Source organism: Trichoplusia ni, chromosome 1 (assembly GCF_003590095.1).
Source record: "Trichoplusia ni isolate ovarian cell line Hi5 chromosome 1, tn1, whole genome shotgun sequence".
Taxonomy (NCBI): domain Eukaryota; kingdom Metazoa; phylum Arthropoda; class Insecta; order Lepidoptera; family Noctuidae; genus Trichoplusia; species Trichoplusia ni.
The window spans coordinates 14075426-14092056 of NC_039478.1; the positions used below are offsets into that span (position 1 = coordinate 14075426).

The 16631-nt window shown below is 35.2% G+C and overlaps 1 protein-coding gene across 2 annotated transcripts in view; it reads left to right on the forward strand.

Annotated features, from left to right (window-relative positions):
• LOC113496513 (ADP-ribosylation factor-like protein 4C) overlaps window positions 1–16631 on the forward strand; it is a 42325-nt gene that overhangs the window by 19955 nt on the left and 5739 nt on the right. For both annotated transcript variants that reach the window (XM_026875755.1, XM_026875763.1), the window contains one exon: window positions 15385–15445. The gene's annotated coding sequence lies outside the window, so the exon portion shown is untranslated. The remainder of the gene's footprint in view (window positions 1–15384; window positions 15446–16631) is intronic.

The window sequence follows — 16631 nt, forward strand, 5'->3', positions numbered from 1 at the left end:
ATAAGCTCTAAGATTTATGTTATTAGATCATTACGTCATGCTATGCTCGCATGCATCTGTGTGTAAAGACGTATCTACCGTCATAATCAGCTGTGTTTATCGTGCGGCACCTGCTACGTCACGCCCCCTACCGGAAGATGCCAAACATGTGCCAATATCGTGCTTCCTGTTCTATTGTATGAGATTGCCGAAAAAAAGAGCAACTTGCACTTTTTGCAGTTTTTTTTTTTCAAATGATATTCAGGCCTGATTTGTTTTTTAAATAAACCAATTCGTATAAAATATTTAAGTTTGTTAAAGAAAACTCGAATGTTCTCTCACTAAGTTCTCAAAAAGAGAAAAGTAAAAATTACAACACAGCTTTCACCTGCTAAAAACAATTTAACAAAATTTTGCCCCTTATATTTTAAACAGTTCTCAATGAAGAATTTCTCCGTATGGAATAAAATAAAGTTTATCTTTTGCTTTGTGATCTGATTTGTAAATGAAAGGAAAACAATACTTGTTGGTATAATTTGACTAAAGCCCAAAGCTAAAACTTAATCGCGAGCTCTGTTTATGTAAGGAACAGAATGTTCGCGCATCGCTCTTTCGAACTGGTACATTTGTTAAATAATCCCTGATGTCTATTTACTCTATAATACACGAATTAAATAACTTTCAAAGAAACTTTGTTTTCTTTACTTGTTTACATCATTGACAGTAAATAACGAATAAATTGGTTGATATTTAATAAAATGTAAACTTTTAGGAGTTCCAAAACAAAACGATTCATAAGAAAAATAACCTTGTTTGTATAGTTTACAATGTTAAGCCTTGGATCTTTTGAACTTTCTCATATAAACAATTTCGTACATATTTTATCGTCTCGTACATTTATGATCTTGCTGTCAAAATATATTATCAAGCTTACCATTTTCATCGCTCACTTTATACACATTACCTTCATCATTAAAATAACTTAAATAATTTATGACGTTATGATTAGCTATAGAGACTTCTTGTAATAAAATAGAATTACTAAAATATTTTCCCATAGTCAGGGATTGTGTCACGATTGTATATTTACACAAGAATAATTTAAATATTATAGAGAATTTGGGACTCTGCCCATGGAACTGCGTGAGGAAGATATTTCCTAACAGCGTTACCCAAAAGTTACGACACAACTATTTATGTTTACAGATATACATCACAATATGTATTCGTAGATAGGTAGCTTTACTCAGTCCACATATTCCGAGATAAAAAGTATATACTTCTCTCTATGAAACGGTAAATGTTACTGTCCATTAAGCATTAGGAACAATTCTCGGTAGATCCGCGATTTCATTTATAATATAAAACTTATAAAGAAAGTGTTCGAATGAATGAATCAATGATCCGACTGACCGAGCAGGCGTCAAATAAACAACGTAGAGGACCAATAATACTTGGAGGCTGCGCCATAAAATCAAGAAAACTCTTACAAATAAGGTATAACTTACTTTCTACGTGTTCAATAAATAAAGTTATTCGGATTCGACGTCCACAGTCGTCGTAGGCATATCTCAAACTTTCTCAGCGGCGTGTTCACTATAATAAAGAACAAACTTTATCTCACCGTCTCGCCTTTAATTTTATTATGAAAATGCGTAAAAGCCTGGAAAAAGCTCATGGTTATAATGTTTTGTGCTTGGACGTAAAAGCCGCTTATCAAAATAGGTATGTCTACGTGACTCTTTTAATAAACTATGCTCCGGGCTAGGCTCTATGCTGTATAATAGATGCGGATTTTTCTATTAGTAGGATAGGTACAGGTATAAATAAATAAGTGTGGGTGGAACAAAGAGCTTTCATATTAAAAAAAAAAACAAATGGAATATAAATTTATAGCTAGTCATAATATCTTTTATGAAAACAAAGTGAGCGGAATTTATCCGCAAACCTATTTGTGTGTTCCGATGTTGACAATGCTTTACTCAGAAACAAATTCGAATTGGAAACGTAATCGTGGTTGTGTATTCAGAATTCCGAGTAAAATGTTTCTAGACGTCCGCCTCGCCTTGTTACGTCTTCAGGGAAAGACAACACTGAAATTGAAGGGCGATTTATTTAAAACGTTACGAGAAATAATGTATTTGGATTTGTCGTTTGCTTGTCACTCACCGAAGCTTATTCGTGTACCAGCAACATTCTATGTGGGCGCGTATGAAAGGCATAGACGTGACGTTAACGTATTCCTATTGCATAACACCTATTGTTCGATTGGTAGTCTGGAGTATAAAGACTCGTTTATACCTTAAATGACAAAGCGTGCACGCATAGAGTTAAGACAATGGACATGTGAAGAAAGATTATTGCGGTTTTCCAATCGTTGTAAGCACAGTTGTTTAAGCGTGTGACGTCATACGTTTCAAATACACCGCGATTTGCTTCTTACTTATATTTTTTTACTAACATGACATCATCAGCGTTGCGGACAGCGCCTCACAAACAAATGACGGTAAAAACTTTAATGGTCGATTGTTTATTATTTTTAACGGTTACCGATGACTTTATTTATGACTAAATTTATTTTTATGCCAACGCCTACAGATTTATAGACTGTTGTGTTAGATTCTTAAAATAAACCACATTTACATCCATCTACTTGATTAATTTGTAAGCGGTGTGCGACCTCGTTAGCGAAAAGTTTAATAACGTGGGAAACATTTTCGGATCAACATGTCATTACAAGATTCCAAATTATCTACTAATTATACTTAATTCCAAATTCTAAGCACATTTGTAGAACTAAATGATTATTAGGGCCTTTTTATTATCTATTGGTCCTATACATGCTAACGTAACATAATTCCAGAACACATCACCGGCAAAACATACCTTCAAAAGAAAGACATGAAAATACAAAAACATACCTACCAGAGAGTGCCCATAGGTAAACATAGAAAAGAGCAAACATTTTCCATTCGTAATTATTGTATTAGGCAACACGTTGCATATCTAACTGCGGAGTGACATGTGAAAGTGGGTCGGATATTAGGGGACATATGAGAGGAGCCGGCCAACTGGGTCGCACCCGCAGCTGCAGCGCTTGCCAGACTTATGGACCGTCATCCGTCGCCCAGATGAATTATTGATACCCACCGGCTATCATACGTGTTCAGAACATTTAATGACACTGTTAAATGGTGAATACCAAAGAAAATATATGTGAAAAAGTTCATTATAAAATTATATTAAAAATCATCACGCGAAAAAGCAATTGAACGTCATAAAGTAATTTCAAATTATAAAAAATAACATTTAAAAAAAAAAGCTACAAAATACCTGTCTATCAACCTTTCGTCTATGTTGAAAGGAATAAACTGATTTTGAAGCGTTTCTTTATTACCGCTACAATACAAAATGAAATAACAAAGTTCAAAGCGCAGTACATACACAGCATAATAATTTAGCCGATAATTCAATGTAATCCTTAATATATATGGTCTATAGCCATCTTTAATACACAAATAAAAGTACTTGTAAAAGGTATACAACCCTTATTCAGCCCTCATGAAACTTCGAGGGGAAAATGTTGAAATATCTCGCCCGCTCGGAAGATTAATGTGTACTCAGATACACATACGAAACTCCTTTTATATTACATCGCATTCCTATGTACTTTTGGAATATTTATTCTGTTATAAAGGAGCTCTTTTATATACCAATGTAAATACAGTAACTACCGCGAGTAAATTGACGTTTTTATCAAATTAAATACACATAAATATTTCTTGAATGTTTTTTATCTTATCGTTTGTAAATCGCGATAAATGGCTATATTGTAGATATTTTTGCAATGTGACTAATGTCTAAAAGAGGGAACATCGTAATAAATCAGATTTGGCCGATCGCAAGTGAAATACTATGTTATTTTCTTAAATCCACGGAGAATTATCAATCTATAGCTCAGTAATAGACGTATTATATAACTGAAAACTAATTTCGACTTGTACATAGTAAGATGAACTAGTCATGAGTATGAGGTTACTTCAATATAGATTATAATACACTTTATTGGTATATATCTTCGAGGAAATTTTACCTATAAACGTGCTGTTAATTAATATGGAGCCCCTGTCGAAAACAATGTATCGATTACATCAGATTAAATTACTTACACAAAAACCTGTACGTAATTAAGTTATCTAGGCAGTTTTGTTTTTAATTGAAGTGTATTTTATGTAAACATACATACAGGAAAAGGTTGTTCAAACGTACTTCTTATTTCTAAGATAAACCCAAGAGACCTGCGACAGGAGAAATGCATTAGAAATATACATTAAATAAAAAAACCCTTTTGTTCGAATCGTAAATTATAGAAATGTATGTGAGGAAGTAAATTACCATAACGTAAGATATCTTGGCTATTTGCATTTAGAAGCAATAAGTGCGTACGAAAAATTGCACTGTTTCCTTATCGCAGTCACTTTACCGTATTATTTTACAATGACATAACATTCTGCATGAGTCTGATAATACACTCGTATTTTTATCAGTAAACTCTAAGGTTTTTACTCAATTCAAATTTAGAGATTGTCTCTTTTTAAAATCGGACAATGAAGCAGAAATACAAAATAAACATGATTTACTTTCCACAACCGCTAAAAGCATTAAAACAAGTGAAGTACGAATTCATCATCATTATACTTATTGCTTGTTAAGTACTTTTCCACTTAAAGTAGACAGTTACAGCTACTTGCCGCCATGTTGTTATCAGTCATCACTTCGCTTATAAGACTTCGTAATAGCCCGTTTAAAAGATAATGGAAAGGAACAAAGAAAAAGTTTCGTAACTTGTCAACTGATAAACCTTTGAATGGATTAATTACAAATAATTAAGTAAGATTTTGTTTTTGTTTGTTAGGGTTTTGAATAAAAAATAACTTCTCTATATTTAATACTGATTGCTTATAAAAAAGGATAATTGCATATAACCTCTTCGCAGATATTTAGCAACCCTGTTGAATAATTCAAATATTACAACGATAACTAATAAAGTATATTGAATCTAAAACAAATTTACTTTCGGGAGAAATTCTATAGTACAGTAAAGAACACACTATCTTGGTAACTGGACGTTTACGTCATATTTCAATACATCACATAAATAGCGAGTGTTATGGCACTGTTTATAGGAAGTCGCCGCTTCTTATCTGAAGTCAAATAGCAAGGTCTAAGTACCAGCGTGATGCATTTGTTTGGCCTTACTGATAACGCACGTGCGATGTAAACATAAAGACTTATTTAGAACAAAGATTAGGCAACCAGTGCCTTATTTGTTAGACGAGATTCATACGACAGTGATTAATGTGCTTTAAATATGACGCATAGCAAACTCAATTAAACTAATAATATTTTAGTTTCTTCACAATGTAATATAATTCACAATAAACAAAAGGCGTCGAAAAGATTAAGCTGTTCCTTGAAATAACAAAACTACCTCTTTTATTTAAAACTATTTAAAATTGGTAAGACTTCGTTATGACGACTAGTGCGAAGTGCCTTAAAATTTTACAGTCGAAAAGAATCGAATTTTTATATTGGCACGATTCCAAATTGTTCTGTTTTTACTGCCTCCAATAACATTTAAAAACCGCATATCTATACGACGCCTCTAGCCTACTTCTTTGTGCTTTCAGCATAAGCTTGCAAACTCACTGACCAGCAAGAGCAATAATATTAAAGTAGTCGATATAGCCAATTTGACCTGCAAATTTTATCCGGCTCCAAGATCAGTTGTTATGGCGTGATTAAGATACAAAACTGTACTATCCTTCGTATTACGATATTAGCTGATAGTGCACTAGTGGGCTAAGGCCTTTAAGAATTCAGTTGAATATCCCAACTACAGTTATGCTGAATATTCATGATCGGGACGACATTCTGATCCGGCTGTCTCTCTGTAATTTGGCAACCGTGAGGCAGGTTTTATCGTCAAGGCACGCCGTACCGCACCGTCTAATCGAACTCTGTAATTACCTCACAATCGAACGAACCTTGGCTTCAAATCCAGTTGTGTTTATTTAAAGGTATTATGTATGTTAGGTGAAGGTTAAATTAAATATTACGCGAAATCTTGTTAATAGCCCGATTTAATTGGTCTATTAATACAAACTGGTAATATGACATGTTCCGAGTATTCTTAGTGTAATTTTATATATTCTGGGTTAAGGAAAAAATAACTCATAACTGTTACTCATATTGCTCCAAGAAAATTGGGTTTAGGTCACCGATGTATTATCGATCAACAATTTACCCGGTATGTGACAGATAGATCAGCGGTAATTCTATGGAATGACAATCGATATTGATGTAGTAAACTAGCAAGCAAGTGGATCGACCACTGACTCGTTATTAGTGTTATTAGATTCGAAATGCAGGCAAGATATGAAGGAGAATGTTCTGTCGGTGCAATTTCTCGAGCCATTGACCGCAAATCGCGATACCTGCGATAGCCCCAGGTCATTTGCAAACAAGATTACCCACTGTAAACTGCTAATAGGAAGCGGCGCTCTCGAATACAAACAAGTGCACTCCTTTTTTTATTGTTTGATAATAAACGCCTGAGTGTTGACCAACATCAACAACATTTCGTTTATTAATTTAATATTTCCGTTACAAAGTCTTTGCAAGATTGCTTCTTTATTGGAGGAACTAGTATCCTTGTATTATCATAATTATTATTAAAAACCCCTTCTGTTTTTGTGTATGGGAAATTCCGAAACCAAAATAAAAGTGACAAAAGAAGGTTAAACCGTTGACCTCACACTTAACCTTAATTACTAAATCGGATCTATAAGTATTATTTATTCCCTAAAAAATAAAAACACAACCTGCTTGTTTTTCATATTAACATCATCAACCTACTTATCAAAAGGATGTTAACGCTAGTCAATAAAACGAAACGACAACGTTAACCCTATAAATTCTGCATTCAAGTCCGCGTTAAGCTAACCGGAATCACGAGAGCGAATCCGCCTAACACTCGATACATGGTAAGTAACACCATACGTATCGCATGCGATTACAACTTGTCATTCGATACTTGATACGTCACTAATCGACCTCCCCGGGTCCCCGCGCCACTTGAAACCTATCCTACATCTAATGCCGGTCATATAAATCACGGAGCGCAGCGCAAGCGCTTGACAGGAGATGGATGGTACACCATACCGAATGAAACGAGTTTTGTACTCTTGTTAGCCCAAGCTACAAACTAGTTGCCCGCGAGATAAAATCGAAGCGGACAGCGGCCGTAGTCATTGTGTCGCCGCATGACCTAGTGGACTAAATGTGTCCATTGCAGTCAGTGCACGCACGTTTATTAGGTTAAAGAAATATTGTGTTCATAATAGAGATTGTTACCTGTTGTTCTATAACAATAGCCAAGATCGAAATAAAAACTAAGATCTTGATACGACCAGCCATTATGTAGGAGAAATACCTGTACGCACGTGCAATTGTATGGCTCGTGGTTGGCGAACGATTTGCTTGGTTGGGCCGCACCTGATACTCTCACACTTTGGATGGATTACAGTTATTTCAACATAGAAATCTTGTTGATCCAGAGTGTGACGAAGCTCGTCCTTATTTTTATCGTTGTTCGTCCGGTCGTTGTTACGTAAAAATTAACATAACTTACAAATGTAACCAAAACCTCAAGCAATGTAACTACGTAAGCCAATTTAACAGGCCTGTCAGCTGTCAGTAAGTTAATCCGTTAAACACTGTCGTTGAGCGTTTAGCTTTAATTTGAAACGTTAATCGGTACACCGACAAATAGTCACGTGAAAGAGACTTTTTAATCCGGCTCTTCAAACATTTATGCCGTCCCGGAGCGCAAATGGAAAGCAAATTGGAAACGAAGTTGACATACCTACTGCGGTTTCGTTCGGCCTCAATCGGCCGAAGCCTGTCGTCTGTCGGCCTCGCAGCTAGTAACGGTGACATCGCCGTAAACTTATTAAACAGTTTCTATTAATACTCACCAAGAGAACATGTAAACACACTTACTAATCATATATATATACAAGAGCCACCAGTAAGACAAATATCTAATTCTTCATTCTGCTCTTAACCAGAAAAAGTCCTAATCACACTTTAACGTTGAATATTTGGTATTGGTTTTACTTTGGTTATATTATTATAGCGTTGGCTGCGAATTCATCACAATTATAATAAAACAGGTGAACACGGTAAATCTGTATAAAAGTCAGTAAAAACATCAAACAAATTTTACGATATTGCGCTTGTAATCAAATGACGCATAAACCATGAATTTCTTTTTAACGTGTTGCGAGAACATTAAGTGGATAAAATCAGTGCTTGTTGGTGCGAATGTGTGAGTTTTGTAATTTCCTTGGCCATTTTAAACCTGACTTCAAATGAACGACTGTCGTTGAAACGGACTGACCGATCTTGATTAATGTAGTTAGTTAGTGACTTCAGACCCTCCCCTCGATCGACTTTCACAACGTTAATACAGTTTAGAAGGATAAATGAAACCATTCAGGGTTCGGTTCGATGCCGCTACATTTTCTCGTTTGATATTCGTTTATAAGGATTTTCGCAAAATGGAGAGCGTAACTTTTTTATTTAGAAGTATAAACTTTGCATGCTTAACGCGTAGAGTTTTCTGAAGTGTTATGCCTATATTCTCAACCTATTTACTGCCAACGAGCTTCGGAAATTTTTACGTTCATTGGAAAAAAAGCCTATTCCGTTAGTAAATCTGCGTTGATTTTTAGTAATCTCACATTAATGGTTGTTCTTCAACAGATCAGTTCCAGAATGCTTTATTTTGTCATACCTATATGTATTAAGGTTTCGACACAAAGTTCCGCCGTACCCACTAATGAGTTCAGTCCGCAAACTTTTTACTCCACATGATTTCAAGAACATATAACTTGTTTCTTACAGTTGGTAATGTGCACAAAAAGCGATGATACGTCAGTCACGAAATGAACAGTCGAGTCGTGGGCTCGTGGCAAAAATCAAAGCGTGTGTTCTCTATCACGAATTGAGTTCAACGGACATTATGCGGGTACAACAGTACACTACAATGACTACACACTTGTGACGTCATTAACTGAATGGCAGGCGTTAGCTGTGTTATCGAGTGTGAGCCAACGCTTTTAGTTTTCACAATATATGTACTTTGTTAACCTGCGATAGCCAATTGTTTTGTTGTTCTATTCAGGTTGACACTACAGGAGTTATGGTTGTTTTATGGTTCTATTCTCTCGACCCAATTCTCCAATAGACTTTACTGAGATAAAATATACTATAGAAACTAGTCATCATCATTCGCCGAGCCTTTTCCCAACTATGTTGGGGTCGGCTACCAGTCCAACCGGTTTCAGCCAAGTACCAGTGTTTTACAAGGAGCGACTGCCTATCTGACCTCATCAACCCAGTTACCTGGGCAACACGATACCCCTTGGTTAGACTGGCTGTCAGACTTTTTCAAGCTTCTGACTACCTGTAACGACTGTCAAAGATGTAGGAATAACAGCCGGGACCCACAATTTAACGTGCCTTCCGAAACACATAGAAACTAGTATCGTTATAAAAAATCTCATGATACAAAAGAAACAGTATTCAAGTAAATTGCGTATATATTTATTGGTATTGCAATGAAAAGAAATATCGAATAAGATGATTTCCTCATCGTCTATGCGTTTGAATAGTGGTAAAAGCATATACAATTAGGAAATGCAGTTATTAACCGCCTCTTACAAAGTAACTGCAATCCATGACAAATTGCTAACATTAATCTGATGAAATTAGCACAAGCTTTATTTGGAAAGTATTGATCATAAGTTAAATTAATTTGCGTCTGTATTTCCTTAAGAAGATTTCGGTTGCGAGTAAGCTTATTATATGAAATTTAAAGAATATGATTTCAACAGCTGTTTACAAAAGCTTTTAAGCCTTTTATAGGTATTCCTCAAACATTCTCGTCGTTTCATACAGACAGATTGTCCTGGACAAAAAACACAACATGTTATTCCCAGGCGGCATTAATCCGGCACATGTTGAGCATAGCTTGCTTGAGAGGCACAAAACAAGGGTTGTTTCATTACATGTAGTATCAAACCATTCAAAGCCGTACTGTACACTCAAGTGATATCTTGACCTATATCGTGAACCTTTGACCTACGAAATAAACTCAATAACGTCTCACTCAAAGAATATCGGAGATAAAGATAGCACACGGAATATGGTTACTGAAAAGGTTGAGGTTTTATTGGGAGCATAAATCGGAAAATGTTAAGGGAAATACAGATTATATGCTATAAATCTATAATATATGTTTATTTAAGGTGCAATAAAATCGACTGGTTGACCAGTCTGGACCTGGTATAAATTTGGTCTGATAGACATAAGCATATATGCGGTTTGTAATTCAAGTTAAATTATATAGATGGATTCTCAGTAACAACCTACATAGCTAAGTTTCACCTTTGCATAAGTGAAGCGTGAATGAGATGTGTTTACAAATATCAAGAACGACGGAATCGCATTCTCGAGATACGAGTTTAGACAACACCGTAAAGTGAAATCTCTTATAGCAGAAAACTTAACACGGATTAAACCGTGTTACCGCGCTCTTGCTTATATACGAGATAGCGGTACCCGATCTTACACATCATCATAAGGGTTAAACGCGTACCAATGCATACAAAATAGCTGGGACTTGAGACTACTTTCTTAGTAAACAAGAATAGCAACAGTGCTCAATACAGTATCCCACGCTTGTTACGCCAATAAAATCATACAAATTACCATACAATTCATACATACGCCTTCAGCAAATGAAGCGAAGCACTTACTTCCTGTTTGTGTTGAACCTCTGCGTTATGTAATAATTACTTGGCGACGTACCCGTTACTGAAGACGGAGATAATTTAACCAGTTGTCTCCGGAATATTAATAAGTCCATCACACAAACAATGTAAATTCACTGTTGATGTTGCTAATAACTGTCAACACAAGTTTTGGTAGGTAACTTCAACATTCAAGACTTGAATATATACAGAAACCGACGAACATTACATTAATATTTTAAGTGTATTTATATAGAAATAGTCTGACTGAATTGTACAAAGAGGTAATATTTGTAAAGGAGTCTGGCTCTGTATCGAATTTTCCAATTTTGAAAATTCTGTTTTACATAAACATCACGATGAGTGACATAATATACCTATTCATAGCTATACATATGATGTGGCCACACATTACTAAGGACTAGTTACTCCGATGTACGTATCGAACAGCCAACTTTTATAAAACAGAGCTGACAAAATGTTTTATAAACGCTATCGAACTCACCAACTAGACACTACAATTAAAATATATACGGGACATGCACAAATCGGATTTACAAACAAACAACGGTAACGATCCTAACAATGCCACAGAGTAGACACAATACAGTAGTGTCATAACAAACAAATGATAATATACCTTCGTACGGTCAACAAGAAAAATCGCTAAACACAATCAGATAAACAAACCGCCATAAAAGTTCAACGACCTATAAAATCTTTGTTTCAATAGGATTTCCATAAAATTCGTTTTTAAAATTGCTTTGTTTCAAAACCTACGTAGTCAATACAGCATTTTACTGTGTTAAAGTCTTGTTAATCTAAAAGTGTTTAAAGCTTTTTGTTCCTGACTGTAGCCACGATGTGCGCGTCGTGTTTTTGCGTGCGGTCTCCACGGTCACATGGTACCAGAGCCAGGTGGGCACAGAAAATGAAATGGAATCCGTTAACTACTCTGTGATCTCGTGCCAACCATTCTGTCGCGAACGATTTTAATGACGCCATGTCTGCTCTATTAGTTAGTACGCGATATAGACGTACGTTACGAAGTGATAATTACAGTCGGACATTACTTATTTTGTGTCGATTTTATTTTTTCTTCTTCAATACAAAATCTGCGCTTGCAATATGCTTTCTATGGTTCCGTACCCAAAGGCTAAATACGGAGCCCTACTACTGAGGGTCCTCTGTGTGTCCGTCCATCACCCTGCTGTATCTCTGCCGCTAAAACACAAATACTTAAACGAAATTAAGGTAAAGCAACATTACGTTATTACGGACATACAATTGCAGGTGGGTGACAAAAAAAATATAGGGGGTGGGCTCAAAAATTAACACAACCTATTTGTCTCCTATTGTCTTGATTTGTATGTGTCGCGAATCCGCCTCGGACTTGACCAGTTTTTTTCCTTATTTTTCGTATGCTTAGTAACCAGTTATGCTCATATTTAATATATTTACACATAACCGTATAAGCGCAGACTAGTTGGCGGACGTAAAATTGAGATCAAGCACCTACTCTATATTTGTAATTCTTGCGTTCACTTAGCAAGCAAAAAGTATACCGAGCTTTTGTTAACAAACATAATATCTTTGATTATGTCTAAAATTACACTCTGATGATAGATTAAAGAGACAACTTTGTAATAAGATAACGATGCTCATTAACTAGATACACATCACGCGAAAAAGGTCCCACGAACAAAGAATGTTATCAGCCATGCAACATTTACCCAACAATGGCGGTGGGGCTGCCTCTCTGGTGACATCGCCAGCTTTATTCGCCATCTAATCGTTTATTTAACCGTACAAAGCTCCAGGTTTGTTTACTCGCGACTAAATTTCTCTCAATATTTTAACGATTGCCACGTCTGCTGCATCACATATGTTTGCACTTTAGCGTATCCCAACGAAACATGACTTTGTATTTTGTTGTTCAGTTTCTGATTTTTATAGTGTGTAATCAACGCTTTCGTGTTACCATGGCTACCTAATATTGTCTCCGTGCTATATGTAGCGTTGTTTGTTTATATGTACATACGTTTAATTTGTTGCGCGTCACCTACGTACGCGGTGTACGTGTGCGACTAAAAACAATCTCACGGCCGTCCTACCAAGACAATGACCGAAAACATTCCAAAATTTCAAACAATAAACCCGTATACAATCAACATTATTTATAGTAATACGTTTTGAAAGCCTGATTAATAGCTGAGCGCTTAGCTACTGTCTCTCTTTTTTAATATCACGGAAATGTAATCGGATTTTGGAGATTCTCTTTCCTTTTTTAAATTCCTTTTTTTTTATACAGCCTAGTAAAAAATTAATTACAGAAGTTTCAAATGACTACAGAAGAATAAGTTTTTACATCTATAGATTTTATCTATGAGAAAGAATATTCGATTAAAATTCATTATAAATTATATGAAATTTAAATGACGTGTGTTGTGTGACGTCTGTGGGTTTATTAGGTGTTTTATGCTGAAATGTCTCATTAGTTTTAGCTTAAATGTCTTGCGAGAGACTTCTCATCAAACATTCAATCCAATATTGACTCGCTTTTTATAGTCTGTTCATTCATTTATGCGGCGCACTATTGTAAGTCTAGGTAACTACCTGGAACCTAATGCACAAGGTCTTCATATCCTCAATACAAGTACTATTTGCAATTTGAGTTAATAGCGGAACTCGTATGAAGTTTGCTTTCCGGTTATTCTGATGGTTGCATCTCTTGTAATAGGAATATTGCTAATGCGCAAGGTCTGTGCGTGTTTTAATGATTATTAAAAATTAAAACATAGGTGCGTTGCTGTTCGAATGTTATCACAAAGACCACATACTTACACCAAGATAGATGATAAATGTAATATGATTTATTTCTTCGTGACCTTTCAATGTAAACTTAGACCTTCTTGGTCCACCGAACTTATGGCTAGTCTCTTGTAAACAATTCGCAGTACATATAAAGTTTCGTATCCATGTGTTGATAGTATTGATATCTCGCATCATATTTCAAAGTAATAGAACCCTAACATATCGGTTACCCATGACACCAATATGGCTACGTATGAATATGATTGAATACGATAACAAATTCCAATTTGTTCGCAAGTGAATTAGACATGCTTAAATAGGTGTTCTATTCCATTATGTATTGTGCAATGAACCGTGATATGATAAGACCCTTACTGTTATATAATTCATGCCAACTATGTTTATACACAATCACCAAATCTCGACTGTACAAATACGAAAAGAGAAAATATATAACACGCTCGTGTAAAGGCCGAAGTAATAAATTAAAATATTGAGTGAAACATATGACACTACCCCGACGGCTGCAATTCGTAATCAATGAATAACGTAAGTGCTAATTAATAAGAATAAGTTATATATCCTTTATACAAATGAATTACTTAATCAAACAGAATTTCAAAAGGAGAAAATTCATACCATCTATTTACTAGTAGTACTTAAAGGTACATATAACTGCAGCTGTTAATTTTGCCGACTGTTGAAAATTATTTATAAATAATTTTATAACAGAGACAACTAGCTCAGAACGTCGACGGATGATAATATCCGTGTACACTTGTAACGAAGGACAGACTTGCTGCAGAAGTGCGGAAGGATGTAATGAAAACCGACTCACTATGCGGGACGTACACCCTTCACATGTCAATAACCTCATTGAATTCAATGAGGGCTTACATACTGAAATACAATAAAATAATACAATAGGAATCAGATTTTTATTCGATAAAATATAATACATGATGTAATTAACTTACCTACACAATCACTTTATCGATAACAATTCGTATTCGATAATTGTCTCATTACTTTCTCGATTCGAATACAGAAATGTCGTACAGCGATATTACATCACGAGTATTCGTCGAGGATTTTTTATTTCGATAGTTTTTCAGTGAGGGAAAAAACGTGCGGCTAGTGGATGGCAATTTCCGTTTCTTTCACCAGCGGGCACTTTAATGAAAGACGTGTATTCCGCCGGTGGCGAGCGACGCCCACGGCCTACCACTAGAAATGACGTTGCTCTAGCTTCAGTTATTGAAAACTACTTTTTGTTAGGTCGACGTAAACCTTTATCATCCTGCGAACGAATGTGTACGACTAATATATATAAGGAAAAGTTCTGAAGTGAATTAACGAAATTTAGCTGTCCGATCCAACCTTCAAATTGACAAACTGACAGCAATACAATTTTTACTTTAAGTAGAAAATTAAAATTTTAACTAACACATGTTACTTACTTTATTAGTAATTAATATAAAATAGAAACCGAAAGCCATAAGGAAGGGAAGATTAACACGAGCTATTAAAATTCTAAGTCTACTTACCACTAAATGATCGCCTTGCAGATACCACTATTATTCTTGGAATCCGGATATTTATGTTAATTACCAGAAAAGGAAACTATCTGTATATAATCTAACTAAAAGACTTAATTTTATTGTTAATAATTATGAATGTACCTGACTCATAAAACATTATTTTGTTACAGGTTTCTTAGCGTTGAAGACTGAACTACCGGCTTAAGAGGACAACAAATACTATTTATAAATGTAAGTGAAATATTTTTAATTACATTTCTGTTTTGTTAATAGACTTGTAAGTAGGTGAACAGCTCTACGCTAGACTAACTTAAATGAGGTAACTTTTGCCCTACGGGAGCCACGATACTTATTATCCCGGGCAAACTGTGGAATAATTACCCACTCAGACACGGAAGGAAACTAGTACCGTGTCATTCTATACTTATAATTACAACATTTTTTTATTTTGCTTAAATAACAAATTGTAGTTTAGGAATAGGGCATTTAACTAAATCGAATAATATAAATCTGCATACCGTACTGTAATCCATCAGACAGAATTCCAAAAAATATTGAATATGTATTTTTCATTTTTATGGAACATAAAAACCAATTAAATTTGGTGCTACTGAAAAGCATACTCGTAAGATTTTAGACTCCTTCATTTTTGTTTGCGAGATAAAATAGAAAATACGTATCTAATATTTTGTGGACATCTGTCTGACGAACTAAACACGGTTGTTTGTCAAATATCCTATTAATTAAATGACTGAACAAATCGATGGTGTAGTATTATGTAAGTATCAAGTTACTAAAATGAAGTAAACACGTACGAGTTGACACCATTTAAACGCCTCTTCGTGCTTAGCGACCTTATGTTAGTAGTACAGATAATTTACCGTGGAGCATAATAAAATATAGATATTACTGCCATTGGACAGTGTTCGCAAAATTAGTAGACAGGACGCCCTAGACCATGACGACATGTCCGACCTTGGCGGTGTTTCAAGGTCTTCGTAGTATTTTGGATCGATGCCTATCAGTATAATATGGAAATACGTCTTCATGAATTTCAAGCAATAACGATATGAATAGCCCTTCTTGCTAACACCCTACAGTCACTACTGCTGGGCAAAGGGGTGTCTTTTAGTGTTGTCTATTTTATGCAAATAATTAATAACATCCAAGGTATACTCATGACGCCATCTATGGTAATTGGTAAGACTGTTTATGGATAGAATCACTGTATCAATTACATTAAAAGAGTTAGGAACTTAAAGGTTCCTTGTCAATTCTTCATCGAGTTAAAAATGATATTTAGAGTTATTTAGATTTTAATAAAACTTATGGAAAAAGAAACTTTATACATAAAATACCAGCCTATATAAGTCCCATTGCTCCCTCTGAGGGAAGTTTTGATCATTGATATATTTAC